The 23,216-nt window shown below is 42.9% G+C and overlaps 1 protein-coding gene across 4 annotated transcripts in view; it reads left to right on the top strand.

Moving 5' to 3' along the window:
- The window catches only part of CACNA2D1 (calcium voltage-gated channel auxiliary subunit alpha2delta 1), a 901,795-nt gene that overhangs the window by 547,658 nt on the left and 330,921 nt on the right, over positions 1–23,216 (top strand). The window lies entirely within an intron of this gene.

Here is a 23,216-nt window from a genome sequence, read left to right on the forward strand (position 1 = left end):
TGATTCAGAGCGAGCGCTCTGTCAGAGCGTCCGGCTCTGAATCAGGGCCACTGAGCATTGTAGGCGATATGTCATTACGAAACTGCATATGGCCCGACATTGCTCCATTGTGTACCCGGCTTAAGTTTTAAGTGTCCAGGCTCGCTGACATGAACACTGTCTGTGTTCAAAAATTTGTGTACTAAACAGTAATTTGTTAAACTTTGAATGTGAGGGTTTATAAAAACAAGGGCACTTCCAAAATGTTACATATGGAAACATTTATCTGGCTTATAATTTAATAAGTGTTTGCAATGTTTTTCAGTGTAAAAATCTATTTTTTTCAGCAGTTAAAAAAATTTGTATTCTGAGAATATTTTTCCCCTCAATTTACGATTTTTTTTTTAATTCAATGGAAAAATATTGAATCAAATTATATATATTTTTTTTTATTTTGGACCCTACCTACTGTATAGTTTATAAGAAACGTCTTTGCTCCTCCAAACTGTTCTGATTGGCATGTGCATATTTCTCCTTTGCAAGCAACATCCATGTACTTTGTAATAAATTTAGGTGTACGAGTTGTAATATCTGTACTCAACTCGTCGAGTCTGGACTGAATCATTGGAATGTTTACTGACTTGTTCACCGGTTATGATTATGTCAGCCTGGACATTGGCCTGGTTGACTGTGATTGGTTTGCCAGCAGTTTTAATCAAGTGCTGACACTTGGGCCTGTGTGGATTGTTCTGTTCTGGCTGAGTGTCCTACAGGATTCCGTGTCTTGGCTGGTCCCTGGTTCTAGCTGTTTGCAAAGCTGCTTTGGAAGGATTGCTGGTTTCTTCATCTGCTAAGTATCCTGGATACATTCTATTACATAATATTGCTGGCAGATATACACCTGGCTAATATACCACTCTTGATAGTCCATGTGTTTTGAAATGTCTTAGCCTGCAGTTTGCTGTATATCTAAATAAATTACTGAGTATTGCAAATACTGTCATGTTTATTGAATTATCATTCTGGAATTATTATTATTATTGCTTAAGAATGTAAATATAATTAATGTAGTGAAAATATAACTGCATACCCTTTTGTTAGTTGCTTAATTTTAAGTAGCTAAATTGAACCCTTGTTTGTTACTAGCTTGCAGTGACGTTAACTGCAGGAGAGTATTCTGGTAATCTCTGATTAGGAATGCTAGCTGTATTAATACATCAATTAACTTTAGACAGACTTGTTCTGTCTAGTTTTGGAAGCTAAGCAGTAAGGGCTTGGGTTTGTTCCTGGATGGGAGATGATCTGAGAATCTAGGTGTAATTCTCTATATGAGTTCTTAGATTCTTAGATTGTCACATTCCTTTGTGTATATTTTGCTTCCTGCGCTGTATACAAATATCCATAATTAGTTCAGAACCCCCGGGGACTCCCCCCCCCCCCTCCCCTCTCCCCATATGATTAATAAGACAATTAGAAGTTTTTGATTGGTTCAATATGGCTAATAATTACTCATGGGTGATATTCTGCAAAGTGCAGAGTAATAGGTTACAATATGTGATATTTGGGGGTTTTTGTATGGATGGGACAAGTGTTTCTTTTAATATTGCAGGTGGGATTTACGGGGGTATTTTAACCAATTAGTAAAAGCAGCTTAAAATCAGCCTACATGCATTTTTATACACCCCTAATTTAACTACAACATTTATTTGCTGAAAAAAATAGCTTTGTAGAATTTTTCAGTTGTTAAAGAATGGAAAAGTCAGCCTTTTGAAACTTTTTAAGAGTCCCAAATATTTTGCTTTTGTCCAGTAGCAGATATCTATAATGTTATCCAACATTTGTTTGCATGTTTTTAGGGTACAGGTTGATTTCCCCATTTTTCAACATAACGTGGCTATTAACCACTTGCCTGGCATGGTCGCATCAGATGCGATCACACCAGGCTGGGCTTTCCCTGACATGGTTGTATCTGATGCGACTAGTCAGAAATGTCCAGTGGATGGCTGCCAGAAGACAAATTCCCGGTAGCCGCCAGTCTCAGAGGGACCTTCCGGCCCCTCTGCTTCATAGGATACCCCCCCAGTATCTGCTGATTGCAGTGATTCGGCATCCGGGCGACACACCTCCCCCCGGCGGCTCCTCTCTGTCAGTCAGTGCGCTGTCCCCTGTGCATACTCAGCGGCTGCACTGTGAAGCAGCTGCCAGGGAAGTGAAGAGCAGTCAGTGCCCTCTCCCCAGTGAGTACCTGGTGGCTGCACAGTAAAGCAGCCACCGGGGAAGAGAACCCATCCAGCGCCCGCCCCCCCTGTGATTACTAGATGGCTGCAGAGTGAAGCAGTCGCTGGGAAAGTGAGGACGATCAGCGCCCTCCCCCATGTGAGTACCCAGTGGTTGCACAGTGAAGCAGCTGCCGGGGAAGAGATTCCAGCCAGCGCTTGCCCCCTTGTGAGAACCCGGCGGCTGCAGAGTGAAGCAGCTGCCGGGGACTTGAAAGTCAGTGTGCACCCCCTCCCCCGTGATTAGCCGCTGGGGAAGTGAATGTGTGCCTACCCTCCTGTGATTATCTGGTGGCTGCAGAGTGATGCGGTTGCCGGGTAGTGATGCCAATCAGCGCCTGACCCCCTGTGAGTATCAAGCGGAAACAGCTGCCGGGACATATTAGGTATGGCCATCGACCATCGATAATAAACATTGATGGTTAACTGATGATGGCCAACGATTTTGCCATCGACGGCAGAGAGCCAATGGTTCTCCTCCATTGATGGATGAGTAGAAGCCGATGATTAAATTTTTTGCAGGACAGTGCTTAGACTTGCCCCCGGCGGCCGCTAAGCTCCCCTGCAATTTTGTCATGCCCCCAACAGCAGTCGCCATCGAAAGGTGCAAACCATCAATGGTTCATCATAGATGTTTTTCTGCCATCAATGGTAACCATCGATGGACAACCCACCGATGGCCATCCCTAGGGCATATGTAGCAGCGCCCTGGCTGTCCGCGATAATATTGATTAATAATTTTTGTTTTTTGAAGAAAGTTAATGCAGAGTATACTAGGGACAACCCTCAACCATCGATGATGTATAACCATCGATGGCATGTGCCTGATAGCAAGCACTGATGCCGCCCCATCAATGGCAGCACCAGATGTTAACAAAATATCGGTGGTGCAGGCCTGATGGTCGCACTCTGCACATGTTCAAAACCCAACCATCGATGGCTGCATCATCAATGGTTTTTTAATGATGGTTCAAAACCTTCAGTCATTGATGGTACATGCATTGATGCTATCACTACAGTATACCATATAAAATTGCTATTTTTATGGTATACTGGGCCTGATTCAGACCCGCTCGTGAGCGCTGAGTGCTCGCAAGCGAGTCGATGGTGCCCTAGTGCGCATGCGCACGACGGAGGCTGCTCCGTCGTGCGCATGCGCGAGACCTGGCTAGCGACGGGGAAGCCATCGCTCCGGGTCTTGCACCAAAGGGGGTGTGCTGTCGATGTTGATTGACAGCACGCCCCCTTTGGTGGGCGTGCCGGGGGAGTGGCTGCCAGACGGAGGCGTTCCCATGGGAACGCCTACCATCTGGGTCCGGCCCCACTGACATCACTAGTGTTGTCAGTGGGAGTGATTTTGGCTCTGATAGAGCCAAAATCACTCCAGGGCTTGCGGTCACCGAGACCCTACCGCAGGGTCTCGTCGCAAGCCCGATGGTTGCGATGGTCTTGACCATCGCGACCATCTTTTTGGCCGCTCGCATATGCTGTGGGTGGTCACCCACAGCTATACGAGTGGCCAGGAGGCCGCTCCAAGTTTAGGTAGGAGGGCCCAGATTCAGAGCGAGCGCTCTGGTCAGAGCGTCCGGCTCTGAATCAGGCCCACTGTCTTTAAAAAAAAAAATTAATAAATAAAATCGTGTTGGATAAGTTTTAAATACATGTTATTGACCCAATTCAATCATTAAAAAAATAAAAAACCAATTTCGGAGCATAGGCGCATTAATTGTAGTGGCTGATTAAATATGCCCCTAAATGAGGTCCATAATGTTTATGCAAATTTGAATGGTTGCTAATAGCTGTTCTTGTTCTTAAGCATATTGGGTCTCATTCAGACCCGGCTGCAAGCGCCGATGCGCTCGCAACCCGGGTTGATGGTCCCCACAGAGCATGCGCACGACGGAGCCGGCTCCATCGTACGCATGCGCGAGACCCGGCTAGCGACCGTCGCTCTGTCGCTAGGGGTCTCTTAGCAGACGGGGCGAGCTGTCGATGTTGTTTGACAGCTCGCCCCATTTGCTGGGCGGGCCGGGGGCGTGCCCGGCCAAACGGAGGCGTTCCAGTCGTAACGCTTGCCATTTGGGGGCGGCCCCACTGACATCATTGATGATGTCAGTGGGGAACTTCCTTCTCCAACAGAGCAGGAAGTTCCCTGGGGCTTACGAGTGCCCAGACCCATCCTTAGGGTCTGGTCGTATGCCCCGATGGTCGCGATGGTGATGACCATCGCGACCATCACCCTGATCGCAAGCTAAGCTGTGGGTGGTAACCCACAGCTTAGCTTGCGACCTGGAGGCAGCACTTCAAAACAAGAAGCGCCCGCCCTCATTCAGAGTGAGCAACCGCTTCTTGCGATCGACTCTGAATGAGGGACATTGGCCCTCATTCAGAGCCACTCGCAAACAGCAGTACGCTCGTTGCGTTCCGATGTTGACTAACCACGCATGCGTCGGTGTTACACTGCGCATGTGCGTACGGCAGATTGCGAGCTTTTTTTCTGTCGTTCCTAAAATAGCGTACAGGAAGTGACATGTCAAATGTGATTGACAGAACAGGGCGTTTTTGGGTGTTGACGGGGGTGGAGATGGAAAAACGCAGGCGTGGCGAGGCGTTTTTGGGGCGTACATACATTAGCAGATGCGAACGTCAAATGTGTTCGGACCGTCACATACGTCACTGGAACATCCTCTTTCCCTTCAAAATGCTCGCACAGTTTAGGGTCTGGATTACTCGACCACATTGGCGATGGCCTTCTCCTCCGTCCCGGGACTCCACGATGTTGCAGCGATTAATCGCGGGTGGTCACAAAGCAATTAGTGTTGTATTGAAAACCGGCTTGGTATGTGTTTGGAAAGCAGTTTATTGGGATAGCACAAAACCGTACGCAGGTGGAAATCATACCTGCTAATGTCAGGATTACACAATCAATTGGCGTACATTTTTGGGGGGTTTTTTTGGCCTCAATTTGTTGTTTATGGCCTATTGTGACAATAATGTCATCATGTTTTAATTAGCTCCCCCTTTTTTTTTTAATGTGCAATTTGCATCGTTATGTGATTTTTTAAACGTTCCTTCAAGAGGCCTTTTTTTTATACAAATGAAATGGTTTTTGGTGTCCTTTTTTGCCTTTAGGGCCAGGATTAAATGTAACCCATTTGTACAATAATGTCACAATACAATGTCAGATTTTTTTCATAAATTTATTGTTTAAACACAAACCAATTGGCATAATATTTTTTTATTTTTTTTCTGCCAAAGATACTTTTTATCAAAAATAAATAATCAATAACTGATAACATAAACGTACAAAAATAACTTAAAAACATTGCACAAGAAAGGAGAGGGAAGTTTTGACCAGAAAGGAATATGAGCCAAGCACAGAAGGAGTGTGGGAAAAGTCGCCATTGCTGTCACCGTTTTTTCGCCCGTTTGGATGGGGGAGGGTGGGCGCCAGACCGGGTCCGGGATGCCATCGGGCTGGCCTGTCCAGAGGCAGATGTTGTGGCCTCTGGACTAGGCACAGGGCTAGGCACATTTGGAGGATTGGCTGATGTTGTGCCAGAGGTGGAGGATCCTGATGTTCCGGCAGGAAGGGAGGTCGGCTCCACCATGTGCTGGCGAACGAGCTGCTCCAGGGCATCGGCGATGCGGATGTTGGCCCTGGTATTTTCCGCCAGGGCCTGACCAATGGTCACGTTGGCCGCAGCATTTTGCTCCAGGGCCTCAGCCACCCGTAGCAGACTGGCGTCCATCCTCTGCAGAATCTCCGTATGGAAATCCGATTTGAAATTGAGTTCTGTGAGGAGGCCCACTGCCTGCGAGGGGGCACGCCCTGGACTGGCTTCTGCAGGGTCCTCAGCCGGATGTACTGGTTCCTCCCCTACAGAGCCAGCAGAAATTCTGCGGCCAAGGCTTCCCTCTGGAGCAGACTCATCCGCCTGTGTCTCTGTTGGAAAAATGAGAAAAGACTCACATTAGAATCTACATATTGGCACAATAGCATTTCAGAGTTGGTGACATCACAATACTTACCTGGGCCAACATGAGGAGCCGCAAAGTCTGGCATGTCCGTATCCATGTTGGACACGCCAAACACCTCCACAGGCTGCACACACCCCTGTGCCAGCTCTTCTAAATCCGTCAACTCCAATGACACAGGGGTGGGACCCCCACCTGTCCCCCTTGCATGCCTAGCCCTGTCCGTGAGTTTTTGCTTTAGGCGATATTTGAAGTCGGCCCATCTGTGGGGAAAAATGGAAGCCATTATCCTTTGGTTTAAAATGGGGTTTGTTTTTAGGGGGGGCAAGGGTTTACTTACCGCCGTTTGACATCCCGGGCTAGACGGACATAATCACCCACTCTATTGACAGCAACGGCTACCTCTTCCCACATTCTCCACTTCTGGCTTAGACTCATATTCCTGTCTGCCTGTGGCAGGATGTCCACACACTTCTGGATCAAAACCTCCATCTCCTTTCTTGTGAAATGTGGCTGCCTTTTTTTTTTGCCCGCTTTGGCCGGAATACTGGGCCCAGCAGCCTCTTCCATGTCATCCTCCTCACCTATTTGTGTAAATTTACAGAATTCACAAAATCACAACTTGCCTAATCTTATGTTTCAAATTAATCGTTGATAGAAAATGCATGAAAGACTTACCGCCTGACTCTTGTGCATTTTTTCCCTGGTCTGTCGCCATGTCTGAGGTCCAAACAAGAAATACACCAGAATTTGAATGTGTTTTCGTGACGTATTTATACATGCGTCCTTATTTTGCGGCCGCATCATTGATTGTGCGGCCCTATGATCCCTCCTTAATTTGTGCGGTTAACGAAACACTATTTATGGCTTGGTGTGTCTCAAGTCGAGGTGGCGTTTTTGGATTGTTGGAGGTTATCTTGGCTGGAGTTTATTGATTGCGTAGAAAGGAGTTGGAGGTTGGAGATTCGTTTGTTGGTTAGATTTGCGTTTTTTTTTCCGTTATCTTTGTTGGTTTATATTTTTGGGACCTCGTTTGTTGATTTGGTAAGTTTTGTGAAGTCTAACTTTTGTTCAATTGTTGTTTCATTGTGTTTCGTATATTTTGTAATTTTTGGATACCTAATTTATTCTATTTTAGATTTTGTTTATTTTCGACCCCAAAGACCTTTTGATTTTGCATCTTAGATATTTGCTCTTGGTAAGTCCATTTTTTATCTTGTATTAGCGAACTAATTAGCGCATTTTTAGTAGTTACTCTTGTGACTTGTATTAGCGAACGAATTAGCGCATTTTTAGTAGTTACTCTTGTGACTTGTATTAGCGAACTAATTAGCGCATTTTTAGTAGTTACTCTTGTGACTTGTATTAGCGAACTAATTAGCGCATTTTTAGTAGTTACTCTTGTGACTTGTATTAGCGAACTAATTAGCGCATTTTAAACAGCTTAATAATCATTCTAACTTTTTGATGGTTTAGCTTTCGCTTTTTGAGCCAACATTTCGACCCGTTTTGATGTACTGTGTTAAATGTCGCTTTGCGGTTTTGCTAAATGGGTGTTTGGCATATTTGAACTTTGGTCTAGCACAAAATGTATCCACAAAAATGCACAGAGTGAAATGTGTCAAGTAATTTTGTTGTTTATTTTCAGTTTGGACGTATCATGACAATACCCCGGCATGTAAGCAGCAATGGATGGTATCATCAAGCTAAGTTGTTTTAATATAGTTTTGGGGTGGGTCAAAAGCCTTACTTTGAAATTTTTGAATTTCAGGTTGATCTGGGGAGGATTGTTCTGGCCATGCTCCCGGAAGCCGACCAACCTCAATCTCATCCCAGGCGTAGGCATCGTAGGCATGCAAGGCCCCAGATATTTCGAACACGTGTCACCCTTTTTGGAATGCCCGATGATGAGGTTTTAAGACGCTACCGTCTACCTCCCAAAATCATCATAGACACTCTCTCATTAATAGAAAGTGATCTTGAGCGGCAAATTGACAGTCCAACAGCAATACCACCACTGACGCAATTTATGGCGGTGTTACATTTCTGTGCCTCAGGATCGTTTCAAACAACGGTGGGAATAGTGGCGGGCATCTCCCAATCCTCCTTTTCCCGGATCCTGAGGGCAGTGATGGAGGCACTTTTCAAGCACCTCCATCATTTTATTCAAATGCCTTTGGATATGGGTGCCCTTAGTGTGGCCAAGGCCAATTTTTACCAAATAGCTGGCTTCCCACACATCATAGGGGTTGTGGATGGTACTCACATACCACTTCAGCCTCCAGCACGGCTGGAGGCAATATTTAGAAACAGGAAACACTATCACTCCCTGAATGTAATGGTGGTATGTGATGCCTCCCTCCAGATCCTGTCCCTGAATGCTAAGTTACCAGGAAGTGCACATGACTCCTTCGTCATCCGGCAATCAGGGATATGGCAGAAATTAACCAACCTACAAGCTGGTGATGCGTGGCTTCTGGGTAAGTGGAGACCTTTAGTACATAACAATGTTAAGCTTGATACACAGTGTTCCTGATGTTGTCTCTTATTTTTCACAGGAGACAGTGGATACCCTTGCATGTCCTGGCTGCTCACTCCTTATTTGGCTCCCACACCAGGCCCACAAAGTGAGTATAATTCCGCACTTACAGCCACCAGGCAAGTGGTGGAGCGCTGTATCGGCCTTTTAAAAGGCCGATTCAGATGCCTCCACCGCTCTGGTGGCGAGCTCATGTATTTGCCGGATATGGTGTCGAAAATTGTGGTCCTGTGTGGGATATTTCACAACATCGCCATAAGGAGTGGTGTCCCAATGCAGCCAGAGGATGCCTTACCTGAGGATGGCCCCCCCGAGGTTGGTCGGAGGTCAGTATGTGGGGGGGCCATACGCGATGATGTGGTGGCCAGATTTTTTAGGTAAGTTTGACCCAAACTACAGTGTTTATACCTAATGTGTTTGTGTTTGTTTGCGAACATCTAATTTTTTTTTATTTTTTCACCATCTTCTGTTTGTTCACATAATCTTTGCCACTCCAACGCTCACTACTTCCTGCTACCCTTACCAAACCTGGATCTGGTGATTTTGTCCATATATTCTGGAACCCATATCGCAACGCCATGTTTGTGGAATCATGTTGGCATGGTCCTTCGTCAACCAGTTCTTGATTGTTTTTTTTTATTAAATATTTTATTTGTATGTGTTGTATTTGAGATTATCACTGTTTTTTTTTTTTTGGGACTGACCACTTTGATTTCTCATTTATGTTGTAAATAAATGTTTGGAGAGTGAAATGGTCTTCCTTTTTTTGGACGTTAACAGCAAGTGTAACCAGGTTAACACACCTTACAATTGACTAAGGGGTAATCCAGTACTGACACCAGTTGATGTAAACTGAAATATGTTTGCAGGTTCCCAACCCACACCAAAAGGAAGCCTGTCCAAACCTTTGGATTTTGAAGATTGGCCTAAGCAGCTTGCACACCAACTAGGAACCTGTAAAATGGCGAAATATCTAATTGACACTACACCCAAAAAGGGAAATGACATTGTTACTGTTATGTGTTTCTTGTGGCTGTTTAACATACAAATACAAAATACAATCTAACTTTTAAAAAAGGGAAATCCTTGCAGGAACAGTCTACTTATGTCAGGGAAAACTATTTGTGTTTTTGAAAAAAAGAATGAGCCAGAACGTATATTAGAACTACAAAATTTATTTACAAAACGAAAAAAAACAAAAAAAACTACTGGCGAAGGATGCCAGACAGCCGGTCAAGGGCCACAAGAATGCCAATGACATGTTGGCGCATCTGGCCAACACAATCCTCCACCTCTTGACGACGCCTCTGTTCCTCTGTGGGTGAGAAAAGTGTGTGGATTAATAAAACAATAGGGAATCCACATTAAAAAAACAAAAACACAACGAAATCACTCCTAAACCGAAAAAAGAAAAACCAAAACAAAAAGGGGGTGCTGGCAAAAATACAAGGCCTATGTACAAATTCCCACAGGTGTGATATGTGTATGTTGAAATCAGCAGGAAGAGGTAAAGGCAAACTGCTAAATCACCAAAAGTAAACCAAACAAGCACGAATAAAGGCACGACACATGATTACATACAAACAGTTTGTGGTTAAAAAAAATGAGAAAGAAAAACATACCGGGAGCCAAAACGGGAGCTCCGGAAGTCCCTCCATGTTCCTCCTCGGAGGAGCCTTCATTCCCCAAAGAACGGGGAGGGGTAATGATGGACTCCGGGGAGGGGGTAATTGGAAGAGGGGTGGGTGGAGGAGAGGGGGAAGTGGGACGGAGGGGAAGGAGGCCCGACAGTTCCGGGAGAGGGTCTGGGAAGGCTGGGGAGGAGTGGGGTATAGGGGAAATATTTGGGGTGGAGTGTTGGCTGGGGGTTGGGGATAGTGGCCGGGAACGCCGTCTGGCCCGACGGTGACGGCGTAGTCTTGGCTGTCCTCCTAAAATATGTCAAACAAATTGAGGTTAGTTTCTGGGCAAATCCGGGGCCCAAATAAAAAAAAAAAAACCAGCAACAAAAAACATGCAAAAAGGAGTAGAATGAAAAAAACAGAAATAGAGGGAAAACAAGCACACGCTGATATGAGGACAAATAATTAATAGGACAGACAGGAAAACATGCACACGCAGATATGAGGACAAATAATTAATAGGACAGACAGGAAAACATGCACACGCAGATATGAGGACAAATAATTAATAGGACAGACAGGAAAACATGCACACGCAGTTTGCCCCACAAACACAAACATGAAAAAACCACAATACATAACACTTACTTTCAAGGATCTGCATGCGAAAGCATGCCAGCAAGCGGGGCGTTCGCCGTTGCAGGTCTGACCACCTGCGCTCAAGCTGCCCGATGTTGCGGCGTGAACCCAACGACCGCAGGCGGGACCGTGCCTCCGCATACGCGAAGCGCTTCTGCCGGTTGGTGATGGGTGGAGGCTGGCTGGTGATCCGCCTATCCATCACCTCCGTAAGCACCAGCAGCTCGCGCCTGGTGAATGCGGAGGCTCTCATGATGGCAATGGAGTTTTTCATACAAAACATTTTTGATAAAGTGTGGCAAAAATTTCTGATTGGCTAATGTATTTTGGAAATTAACAGGAGCAATTTTATTGGTTAGTGTATGAGTCATGTGTTCAACAGGGCCAGAAATCTCTGGAGAGTTATGATAGGCTTGATGCAGTGACATGCGTTTGCAAATTTAAATAAAGAAATGAACCCCGGAAAATATGCGGGGATCCACAGCAATAGAACAATTGTTTAATTGTGGTTCACATGTTTTTTGAACAATAAAAGCGAATGTTCCCGTACGTATTCTGCGGGTAAACACAAACACGGACAAGAGTAAAGTTTCTTGCATTATGTTGAAAAAAAAAAAACAATTAAGCTAATTGATACATTGATTGGCATGATACGATTGAGGGAGGTAGGCAGAATAAAGGAGCAGGTAATCGACATCTGACAAGGCCACTTCCGGGTTCACTTGTGCGTGCGTTCCCTTCAAGCCATTTCGGGGATGTACGCTCGCTATTTCGCACGCTCGTTAGTTAGAGGAGGGGTCGCCTGAGTTTAGGGAGGAATTTTAGATGCGAACGAAAATACGAGCGAGCCATTGAATTTAAATAATTTTGTACGTACGCCTAACGTACGTGCGCCCGCTTGCGAGTGGGTCTGAATCAGGCCCATTGTCTTTAATAATATATTTAGATGATTAACTATGTTACACAGTATGTAAACTGCATTATACTATATTGTTTTATCAGATCACTGTTGCAATACCCTTCAGCGCATGTGTTGAAAACTTCTTTCAGACATGCAAATAATGAATTAAAAAAAAACAGGAACATAAAAAACAACAACATGAAAAATTGACAAAAAACTTTTCCATTTTTGCTTAACCCCTCTCCTGGCACGTTTGCATCAGATGCGACCATACCAGGCTGGGCTTTCCCTGACATGGTCGCATCTGATTCGACCAGTCAGAAATGCCCACTAGGCGGCTGTGGGAAGCTAATCTTCCTGCAGCTGCCTATATAAGAGGGACCTGCCGGTCCCTCTACCCCTTGGCTCCCCCTCCTTTGGGTCCCGATCCCTGCTGGCCACAGTGATCGGGTACCCAGCAGTACCTTCCTCCTGACGCGGCTGCAAGGGCAGCCGTGTGTTCCATAGAAGCAGCAGCCATTGTACCGATCACTGTGGCCAGCAGTGATCCTAACCTTCCCGCCTGACGCAGCTGCAAGGCAGCCGTGTCCTCTATGGAAGCAGCAGCCGCGGCTCCTAGAAGCCAGCCACGGCTGCTGCTGTATCACTCACCTCTCCCGGCTAAGCCGGCATGTCTCCATAAGCAGCCATGGCTCCTGGAAGCTGGCTGCGGCTGCATCATGCCCTCTCCCGGCATATCTCTTCATAAGCAGCCTCGGCTCCTGAAAGCCGTCACGGCTGCTATTGTGTCCAGCCAGGAGCACCCCACGGGATCTCCTTCTTCCGGCTTTTATGCAGATGAATCTGCACTAGAACCCAAAACTCTGCCTCGATTACTGCTGGCCACAGTGATTGGGCAGTGTGTGTGTAAACAGTATATATACATACATCTATATATATATATAGATGCTTGTGTAAATAAATATATATATATATATACACACACACACATACTATATAGTATACTAGGGATGGCCATCGGAGGGGTGTCCTTTGATGGTTACGATCGATGGCTCCATCGGTGGCTGCCATCGATGCACACAAACCATCTATGCTGAACCAACAATGGTTGGCACCCCTCGATGGCCATTGCTGCAGTGACAGCAAAATAATAAAAAGAAATTAAATGTATATCTTTGAATAGGCATTTTTTAATTTCCTTTCATAGGAATTAAAATGCTTAATTTTTATCCCATTTGCACATCCTGTTTATTATGACATTGATATTATATAGTTCAAAAAGTCTTGAATACAGGTTATGAAATCCATACTGACAAAATACGAAATGAACCCGGCTTTTGTACATTTGGAAATGCACTCTAATGATAGTTTTCCTTTAAGGGTAGGGTTATATTGGGTATTTTTCCACCAGCTACATAGAGAAGAAACTCCAAAATTGTGTTTTAAATATTTTATATTGAGGAGAAAAAATTGTTCTACACAGTTCTCTCTTGTTTGAACAATACACAGTTTTCTATTAAACAATACCAGTCAAGTGGATTTCACTTAAGCTATGTAAATACCCTTTTGGGTAAGTTGAGAATTTGGAATTGAGGGGACCTAAAGGGAATGTTGGGAAATATAATAAGTGAAAATATCATATTACAAGATACAGACTCTTATTTATTATTATGAGGCAAAAACGCAGCTTTTCTATCGCAGTGACTGGAAATCAATTATCACCACAATTTTATCAGTAAATATCTCTGGTGCTGATGAGTTATCAAGCAGTCATATCTGCCAGGTGTAGTAACAGCAGACTTGCTGTTTAACTGGGCCAGTCTTGGTGTATTTGTGCGTATCTGATCTGGTTTGCTCGCTCTGGAACCAAACGCACTGACTTAAATTTAGAGTTGAAATAATCTAAAAAAATATATTAAAAAACTGCTTTATTTAAATATATTTATATGTATATTTCCAACTATCACCATCCTGCAATAGCGAAAGGAAAATTGTGGCAATACTTGTACATTGTTAAATAGGCAACTTTTACTGGTGAAAACTGACAAATCTTTTCAATATAACTACTGTAGGTTTCACAATGCTATGTGTGTGATACACAGTGATAGAGTTCTAGGAATAAATGATTATATCCACAAAAGCACTATTCCTGACAAATTCTAACAGGTGTGTCATCGAACTTATTCCTCTTATATGATGTCTTCTTGGCAGAAGGTATCAGCACGGTAGACAAAGTAGGGACAATAACATGACCTGCTCAACGCTAGTATGTATTTTTTTTCAAAAGTGTGTGTCTTTCTCCTAGTAAGGTTACATCCAACGGTAAGTGTTGGTGGTTCTGTCTTTACCTTGAGGTTATAGGTAATCTTGCACAATTCCGTTACATCTTCGCAACAAGGTTGGAATGTACTTAATGGACTATACCATGTATGTTTTTTGTTATCTAATTTGTATATGCTGATTGACAAAACTCCTGTAAGAATATGTGTGATCAGGAAGAGCACCGTGAGGGATAGAACCCATTTCTTCTCAAATGAACTACAAATGAACTACTATTGAGTAGTATATTTTCTGGCTGCTAATGACTTCTTGGCCTAGTAAATAGATGGAAGTCCTATATCTGGTCTTTTGCCTATAAAAAAAAACCCTTGAATTTTTTCATGTGGTCATATAAAAAAACTAAATAAATGTATGAAATCTAAAGGATATTTGTTCTTTCATTTAGAAAAGTACATCAGTGTCTTAGAAAGAGTGAAAGAAATAAATACAGTGTATTAGGTTTAAAATGACTGTCTCCCCACAAGTGTAATATGCTGATGCTCACAAGGTCTAAATGCACATACTTGTATAGTTGCTGAAGTTACTCAAATCTTTATCAAAGCAGTGCAAACCCCAATCTCTGATGGCCTCTTTATACTTTGCCTTTAAGCAGAACTTAATTACAACCTAATTCATTAGTAAGGAAGATTGATGATTGCAAGCAAGGTTGGTAAATAAAGATTTGATTTGCTTCAGTTAGTAAATTAATTAATTTTGTTAAGACACTTGAGTATAAAAATGTCTGGAGTCAAGATCAAGCTTTTTGTGAAAGTGTTGCCAAATAGATTATACTCACACCTGCCCTGATTTGTCAACTCTGGATCGAGAATGCTTTACTAGACGTATGGTGAATATGATTTAACATATTAAACAATTATATGATGGCTTTGATGGTTCTGGCTTTGGGGCAGATGTACTAACTCTGAAAAGTGATAAATTGGAGTGATAAACTACTAGCCAATTATCTCATAGCTGTCATTTTTCAAACACAGCCTGTAAAATGACAGTTAGGAGCTGTGTGGCTGGTAGTTTATCACTCTCCAATTTGTCACTTTCCAGAGCTTAGTACATCTCCCCCAAAAATGTAAGAAGGCTTTTGATTGGGTTTTTGGACATTAATGTTCCAAATCTTGACAAGCTTTGGTTTTTTGGTAATTTCCTTTTATTTGCGCACTATTTTTTATTTTATTTTATCTTGTCTGCATAAACCCTTCCTTTACAAGCACTAGTTTAATGGTATAAATTCATTGAAAAACTTGCATTTTGTATACCTGTATTACTGTTTTTAGAGTAGGGGGTATATTTACTAAAGTGTGGGTTTTTAAAAGTGGAGATGTTGTTCATAGCAACCTATCATATTCTAGCTATTATCTTCTAGAAGGTGCTAGATAAATGTTAAGTAGAATCTGGGTGCTATGGGCAACATCTCCAATTCTAAAAACCAGCACTGTAGTAAATACACCTCTTGGAATCAGTAGCTGGTCGTTGTATTGCCATTTTGGTAGATTTTGGGCTACATCTTGGTAAGTTCACTTTCAATTTTAAAACGCATGAGTGTATGACCCAATATAGGGACTCCTTGTATAGAGTCAGAACCAAACTTAGCAGAGGGGCCTTGACGTGGTGAGTAGCTTACTGTAACATATATTTGCAAAATGTGTAACTGAGTCTTCTGCATGTGAGCTGTTTTAGAGGCTGGGAGAAATGTATTGTGTTTTTCTCTTGCCTAGATGAACTCCTATCCTAACACACGATGGCCATTATAACATTCAATTGTTTAAAGGCAAGGTTCTTTTAACCCCATCTTCATCCCAGATTTCTCTTCTCAATTTATTTGTACAATTGCAGAAATATGGCTTTCAGTGGCATCCCTTTCCTATTTGTTATTTGGGCAATTTTCGTACAGAATATTACAACCAACTCTTCCAAGTTACACCATGAAAATGAATGTTTTGCACAGACTGTACCAAAATGTGAAACTTTCTCCCGGCATGCCGACCTGGACGTTAAAAAATAGTTCAGTATTGTGGAGGCCTTGTCAAGAGGTCAGGGTCAGCTATTTTTTCTTGGCTTACCTGAATCCTCAGGCCAGCCTCAGCGATTCTGTCAGACCAATTCATACTGGAGATCTAAGAGAAGTTAAATAAACAATGAAAACTAGCAGCATATCCTTCTCCTTTTGCACTTCATTGGAAACGTTCATTTGCCTGTGAGTTGGTCTGGTATCTTTGCATAACCATGTTTCTTGAAGGGTTTGGACTGAGGCCCTGATTCAGAGCCGGACGCTCTGACAAAGCACTCGCTCTGAATCAGGGGTCTTTGTTTTTTTTTATAGAGCGGCCTCCTGGCCGCTCGAATTGCTGTGGGTTGCCACCTACAGCTAATGCAAGCGGCCAGGATGATGGTCGTGATGGTCAAGATCATCGCGACAATCGGGATTGAGACGAGACCCTTGTGGTAGGGTCTCGTGGCCGCAAACCCCAGTGAGCTTTCGGCTCACACAGAGCCGAAAGCTCTCCCACTGACATCACTTGTGATGTCAGTGGGGCCGCCCCCAAACGGTAGGCGTTCCCATGGGAACGCCTCCGTCGGGGCAACCACCACAACGACCTGCCCACCAAAGGGGGCGTGCTGTCACTTAACATCGACAGCACGCCCCCTTTGGTGCGAGACCCGGAGCGACAGATTGCTCATCGCTATCCGGGTCTTGCGCATGCGCACGACGGAGCCGGCTCTGTCGTGTGAATGCGCTTTGGGCCACCATCGACCCAGTTGCGAGCGCTCAGTGAGCGCTCAGGCCCTGAGTTCTTAATTTTATTAGGGGTTTTGCCCCAAATATGCTTATGGATATTCAGGAAAAATTTAACCATCCTCTTATATTTCAATTTTACTTCTTTCAAATGCAGGTATGACCATCCATACTTAGGTATGAAACCAATTTAAAAATGTATTTACAACCCTATGACCTGGTGTATGATATCTCCCAGTATTATTTGGTTCCCTCTTCCCCAATCTGTAGAACTATTTGAGTTGCCATGGAAACAAGGCCTTGGGATCTCACTTGACCAAAGATGATGGTTGTCAGTGACAAAATCCTCCATAATCATTGATGTATAAGAAAACACTAGAAAATCTATAGCAGATGGTATATGGTTCTCACAAGGACACAAGCTATCTACCCTCATGTATCCAATTTATATTGACAGCACTGTGGGCAAAGGACTCCTTTCTTCACATTTGCTGAAATTGCCCAATAATATCTTGGTTCTGGGATGATTTATTCAACCTGGTCATTCGGGGAATTTACACACAACTATCCCTTTGACCATATTTTTTGTCAGTAGATCTTCTGATAAACTAGTTCCACATCTGTAGTGCAGCCAAGCTTCAAATTGCCTATGATTAGAAAAATGCACCTTAATCTCCCATGACTGCTGTTACTAACAGAATTTGTCATGCAGCCTCTCTCGGCTTACCGGCAGGTGACCTTGGCCACTGGTAACTTACCACTGCCCCCTCCCTTGACAACTAGGTGTCAGGCATTAGGCCTGTGGGTGCATGTTAGGTGAGCAGATTGCCTGTGCCACAAGTAAAAGTGACTCTGGGTATTAGGCCAAGGTCACTTTATGTGCTCTAAGGTAGGCAATAGCCTGAGCCCTTGGTGAAAAGCTGGACATTAGGCCCAGTCCACTCTTTAATAACAGATAAGTAAGTAAGGCCCTTACTGTGTGGCATAATGTGTATAAGGGGTGCTGTGTGACATAATGTGTATAAAGGGTACTACAGTGTGGCATCAAGTAAATAAGTAAATAATAAAAATTAAGTAAAATAATACTATGTGGCGTAATGTGAATAAGGGGTACTATTGTTTGGCGTAACGTGAATATATTTTATTATGTATTTGATATAGTTTGATATATTTTGATATAGTCTTTGTACATTGTATCTGCTATTCTATATGACCTGTTTCTCCCATTGATGTTAGAATTAAAGAAATATTTTAAAAAAGTATTCAGTTATCCTAGCACAAAAGCCCATATAATGTAACATACTAACATAAGAATCCATGCCATGTGATGAAATACTGATGCTGGTGCATACAGACTAGCATTTTTTGTAAACATAAAAAAGCTGCAGGTTTCATATATTTGTCTACAAGGTGTCATTGTTCACATGATTTTTGTCATATAAAATTCTTTAGTATAAGAAATATAGTATCATCATTTTTACATGGCAATAAGAATTACAATATAAAGTCATGCATTTTACCAATTTACCTCACACAGTGCACAAATGATGTCATCACAAACTAAGTTCTCAATCATTGCAGCACAGTCCCTGCAGAGATAATAGCTTCATTCTGCGGTTGGAGTATTTGAAAGAATTAACTGAATTGCATGGTTCTAAAAGGTGATAATATTTATTCTAATAATATCTGCAAATAATAATAATAGCAACTATGACAATGTTACTTATGTCCTTATTAATTCTGAAAATTATATTCCCTATTTAATTCTTCTGGTACAAGCACAGCTACATTATTGTTATTCTGTTGATATGTTTGTTTTCATAGGGGTATATTTACTAAAGTGCGGGATTTAAGAAGTGGGGTTGTTTCTATTATCAAACAAATTTGTTTCTATTATCTTCTAGAAGGTGCTAGATAAATGTAAGTAATCTGATTGGTTGCTATAGGTAACATCTCCACTTCTAAAAACCCGCACTTTAGTAAATATGCCCCTTAGAGTGCAAATAGCTCCCAGGCTTTTTAGATATAATCAAATATTGCATTTCATGCAGGCCAGGGTTGGCACATTTAATAAATAATCAATAGCTTAGTCTTCTGTATTTTTTCTTACTTTTGTTTTTATATGATACATAGACCATTGTTGATTTGCAGGGAATAAAATAAGGGCCAGATTCAGAGATGTACACTAATGCAAACACGACTGCATTCTCTCACGAATTGCAGTTGCTAAAATATGCTAATGACTTCCAAAGCATAGATGAACATAGGGACACCCACTGCTGCTCTCTCATATCCGTCCAACGTAGTACAACAGTGTAAAAATTGGTAGCATCAATGCAGGTTGGGCAGCCATGCAGCATGTAAGGCAAGTCTGACCAGCCTCAAACACTGCAGCTCTCATGACACGCTCAGAGCTCTCATGCTGCGCAGGAGATTGCCATAGATAATTTATGCACGCCCATGAAATGGCGTTTTAAATGGTCAGTCACATCTGCGTTTGCCTAGGCGCCACCCCACATCCTGTTACCTCCGCCAAATGCTGACTAGCTGTCACTTACTTTGCGAATGGATCCTCTGTGCGGGCATAATCGCAAAACAATAGTTTTGCATGTGTAGTCAGGGCCGGATTAAGGAGGGGCGACAGGGCTGGTCGTCCCACGCACAGAGGGGCCCCCACGACTAGCGCATGCAGAGGGGGTTTCTGAGTTCTTAGAAACCCCTCTGATGGAGCAAACCCCCCCTTACAGTGGGCAAAGTGGGGGTGGAGCCAATACGGCAACCCCTGCCCCCATATTACCTGCAAATTGTGGCATTACGGCGTGAGGGGGCAGGGTCTAATGATGTGAGGTAACGTCCCCCATTACTAACCAGCAGCTTCTGCATAAAAATGTAAGTGTATGTGTACTGGTTTATTGTGTATATATGTGTTTGTGTGTATATACTGTATGTGTTATTGTGTGCATACTGTGGATATGTTAGTATGTATATATGTGTTAATTTGTATATATGCATTAGTGTGTGTATAATGTGTATGTATATGTGTTATTGTGTATGTATGTGTTTGTGTGTGCACTGTATATGTGTGTATGTAATATATATGCTTGCTACATATACCGTATATACTCGAGTATAAGTCGACCCGAATATAAGCCGAGGTACCTAAATTTACCCAAAAAAACTGGGAAAACCTATTGACTCGAGTATAAGCCTAGGGTGGGAAATGCAGCAGCTACTGGCAGTAATCCCTCCCCTGGTACTGCCCCCAGTAGTAATATTCCCCCTCTGGTAGTGCCCCCAGTAGTAATACCCCCCTGGTAGTGCCCCCAGTAGTAATATTCCCCCTTTGGTAGTGCCCCCAGTAGTAACACCCCCCTGGTAGTGCCCCCAGTAGTAATACCCCCCTGGTAGTGCCCCCAGTAGCAATATCCCCCCCTAGTAGTGCCCCCAGTATTAATCCCCCCCTGATACTGCCCCAGTAGTAATCCCCCCCCAGTACTGCCCCCCTAGTATTACCCCCCCTCGTAGTGCCCCCAGTAGTAATACCCCCCTGGTAGTGCCCCCAGTAGTAATACCCCCCTGGTAGTGCCCCCAGTAGCAATGTCCCCCCCTGGTAGTGCCCCCAGTAGTAATACCCCCCTGGTAGTGCCCCCAGTAGCAATGTCCCCCCCTGGTAGTGCCCCCAGTATTAATCCCCCCTGGTAGTGCCCCCAGTAGTAATCCCCCCTGGTACTGCCCCCAGTAGAGAGAGCTGTAATATAAAAAAAAAAACACTTACCTGAAACCCCGCTCCTGGTCCCGATGCTGCTACTGGCTCCTCCGGCCGCTTTGCATTATGGGAGAGACGTCGTCATGATGACATCTCTCCCATTACCCACTGCAGGAGCCAGAAGATGGCTCCCACAGTGGGAGCAGCAGCAGCCGATGAGAATCTGACAGACTCTCATCGGCTGCTGATTACAACAAACACACAGCTGCCGTTGCCGGCGGCTGTGTGTTTGGCAGTGTGTAGTGCTGACCGAACTCCGTCCGGTCAGCGTTACACACGCGGTGCAGCTGTGTCACAGAGACACAGTCTGCACCGCGGCCCGCATGGTATGCTACTCAGCTGCGTACCATGCGGGCATGACTCGAGTATAAGCCGAGGGGGTGCTTTTTCAGCACAAAAAATGAGCTGAAAAACTCGGCTTATACTCGAGTATATACGGTTATGTGTGTGTGTGTTTAACATATATTTATTTATGAACCCCCCCAAAAAATCATGGGTTTGCCCCTGCCCACATAGGGTCGGTATGGCTTCGTGGGGGCCCCACAACCTAGTTGCTCCAGGGACCCCACAAGCCTTACCGGCATGCGCAATGGCAAACAATCACTAAATCTGCATAAAAATTGGAATTGCGTACATCTCTGAATCAGGCCTTAAGTCTTTAAGAGAGAGAAACATTTCAGCAGATATGAGAAAGAAGTGAGTTTGCTGATTGAATGATTAATTCCTGCTGTCTTTGTTCAGCACACCAATGTCAATAATGTGCTGGAGGGAGTCTATTAAACTCAAGGCCACTTATTTAGGTGGAGAATATTCTATATTAACAATTAATTTGGTATTCACTATATATTAAAAAAAGCCATTTGAAAAATGTTGGAGAGATTTTCTTATGTTTATTTGGGAAAATAAGATTTGTTTAAAATTGTAGATTAATGTGACTGACTGTACCTGGTATATAAGGTAATTAATAATTAACTAGTAATTGATTTACATGTAGTACCTACTCTAGCCAACTTATTAACATTGTCTAGGTAGACTAGATGAAGAAGAGCAACATAAAAATATATAAATATTACAAACTCTACACTAAGTAATACGCTAAAGCAATGTTTTACATTAAAATTATAAACCAAGTTAAAACATTTTTGATGACAGAACTTGCTAAAATGGGTCAAATTACTGTTTTCATTTGTTTTTGTTACAAATATGAAATGGTCACAGTTATGGCATTTATATCAAGTGCTATGCAGCAGGTGTGCAACCACATATACACAATTATCTACACTGTATGAATCGTAAAAAAAACACAGAAAGGTAAGTATGTAAATGGTTTACCAAACAGAATATGTAGTACATTAGTGACTTAAGTGTGTTATCACTTAATGTCCAGACCAAATTTACCTTTTTGGGATATATCTGTATAATAAAATATATCTTTTTATTTCTTAAACTGGCCATAGATTACAACTATTTGGTTGTTTGAGACGATAATCGTGCAGTGTATGGGAGCAAATGATGATAAACTAGTTGCAGAGAAATGCTAAAAAAGCCTTCTGAGACTATGTTGGTTAAATCAAACATGTTGATTTAACCAACCCAACTAGCCAATTATCCTTCCAGTGTAGAGGGTTGGAAGCTTTCCCGAAAACTGAACGATTTTAAGCACAGAAGTAGGTGGACCTACAGGTCCCCTATGGAATACTTCAGGAGTTTTCAATTAGGTAAGTATTTAATAAGAGATGTTTTATAACTCAGAACAAAGTTTAGTGATAATGTGTTTTTTTTTCTGATGCAGTGTCTGTGTCTTTATTTTCATTTTTTTTTTGCCAACTACAGATCCCAGTTGACCTTGTTTTGGTATTGTTTGCCAACTGTGCCATTCTTGCACTTATATTTCACCAAAGAGAAAGTGTTCAAAATCTATTTTTTTTATTATTACCTCCATAACGACCAGATATTGGGTGAGAAGAGCCCTGGTAAAGATTGTTTGTGTAATATGGGTTCACGTATTTGAAACATATGGGACAACCTACTGCCATGTATATATTGGTTCATGCTACATAGCATATTGGTTATGAACTATATACTGTAAATACATATTGTATTAATGAAAAAAAAAACTCTTTTACTGTTGGGAAGAGAATCTTCCAAGCAGGAAAAGAGTTATTTGTAAGGGCAGGCATCCAAGATGCTCAGAATAAGACCCTCAGAACCAAAAAGTCATGAATTTCTCCTATAGAAGCCCCCTTTCCTATGGAGTGGACAATTCTCACCAGTACTTGAGGCTTGTTCTATGCTTTGACTCTTAACACAGTAGGTACAGTGAGGCATAATGCTGGGACAACAGATGTATTCCCACAAAGAATATAGTGTCCTGGTGCAAAACATAAGTAGTTTGGAGCAGCGGTCAAGGCACCCTGTAGTTAGAAGAATAGATAAAATCCAGAGCTA

The sequence above is a fragment of the Taudactylus pleione genome, unplaced genomic scaffold (assembly GCF_031769625.1).
Source record: "Taudactylus pleione unplaced genomic scaffold, aTauple2 ptg000086l, whole genome shotgun sequence".
NCBI lineage: Eukaryota > Metazoa > Chordata > Amphibia > Anura > Myobatrachidae > Taudactylus > Taudactylus pleione.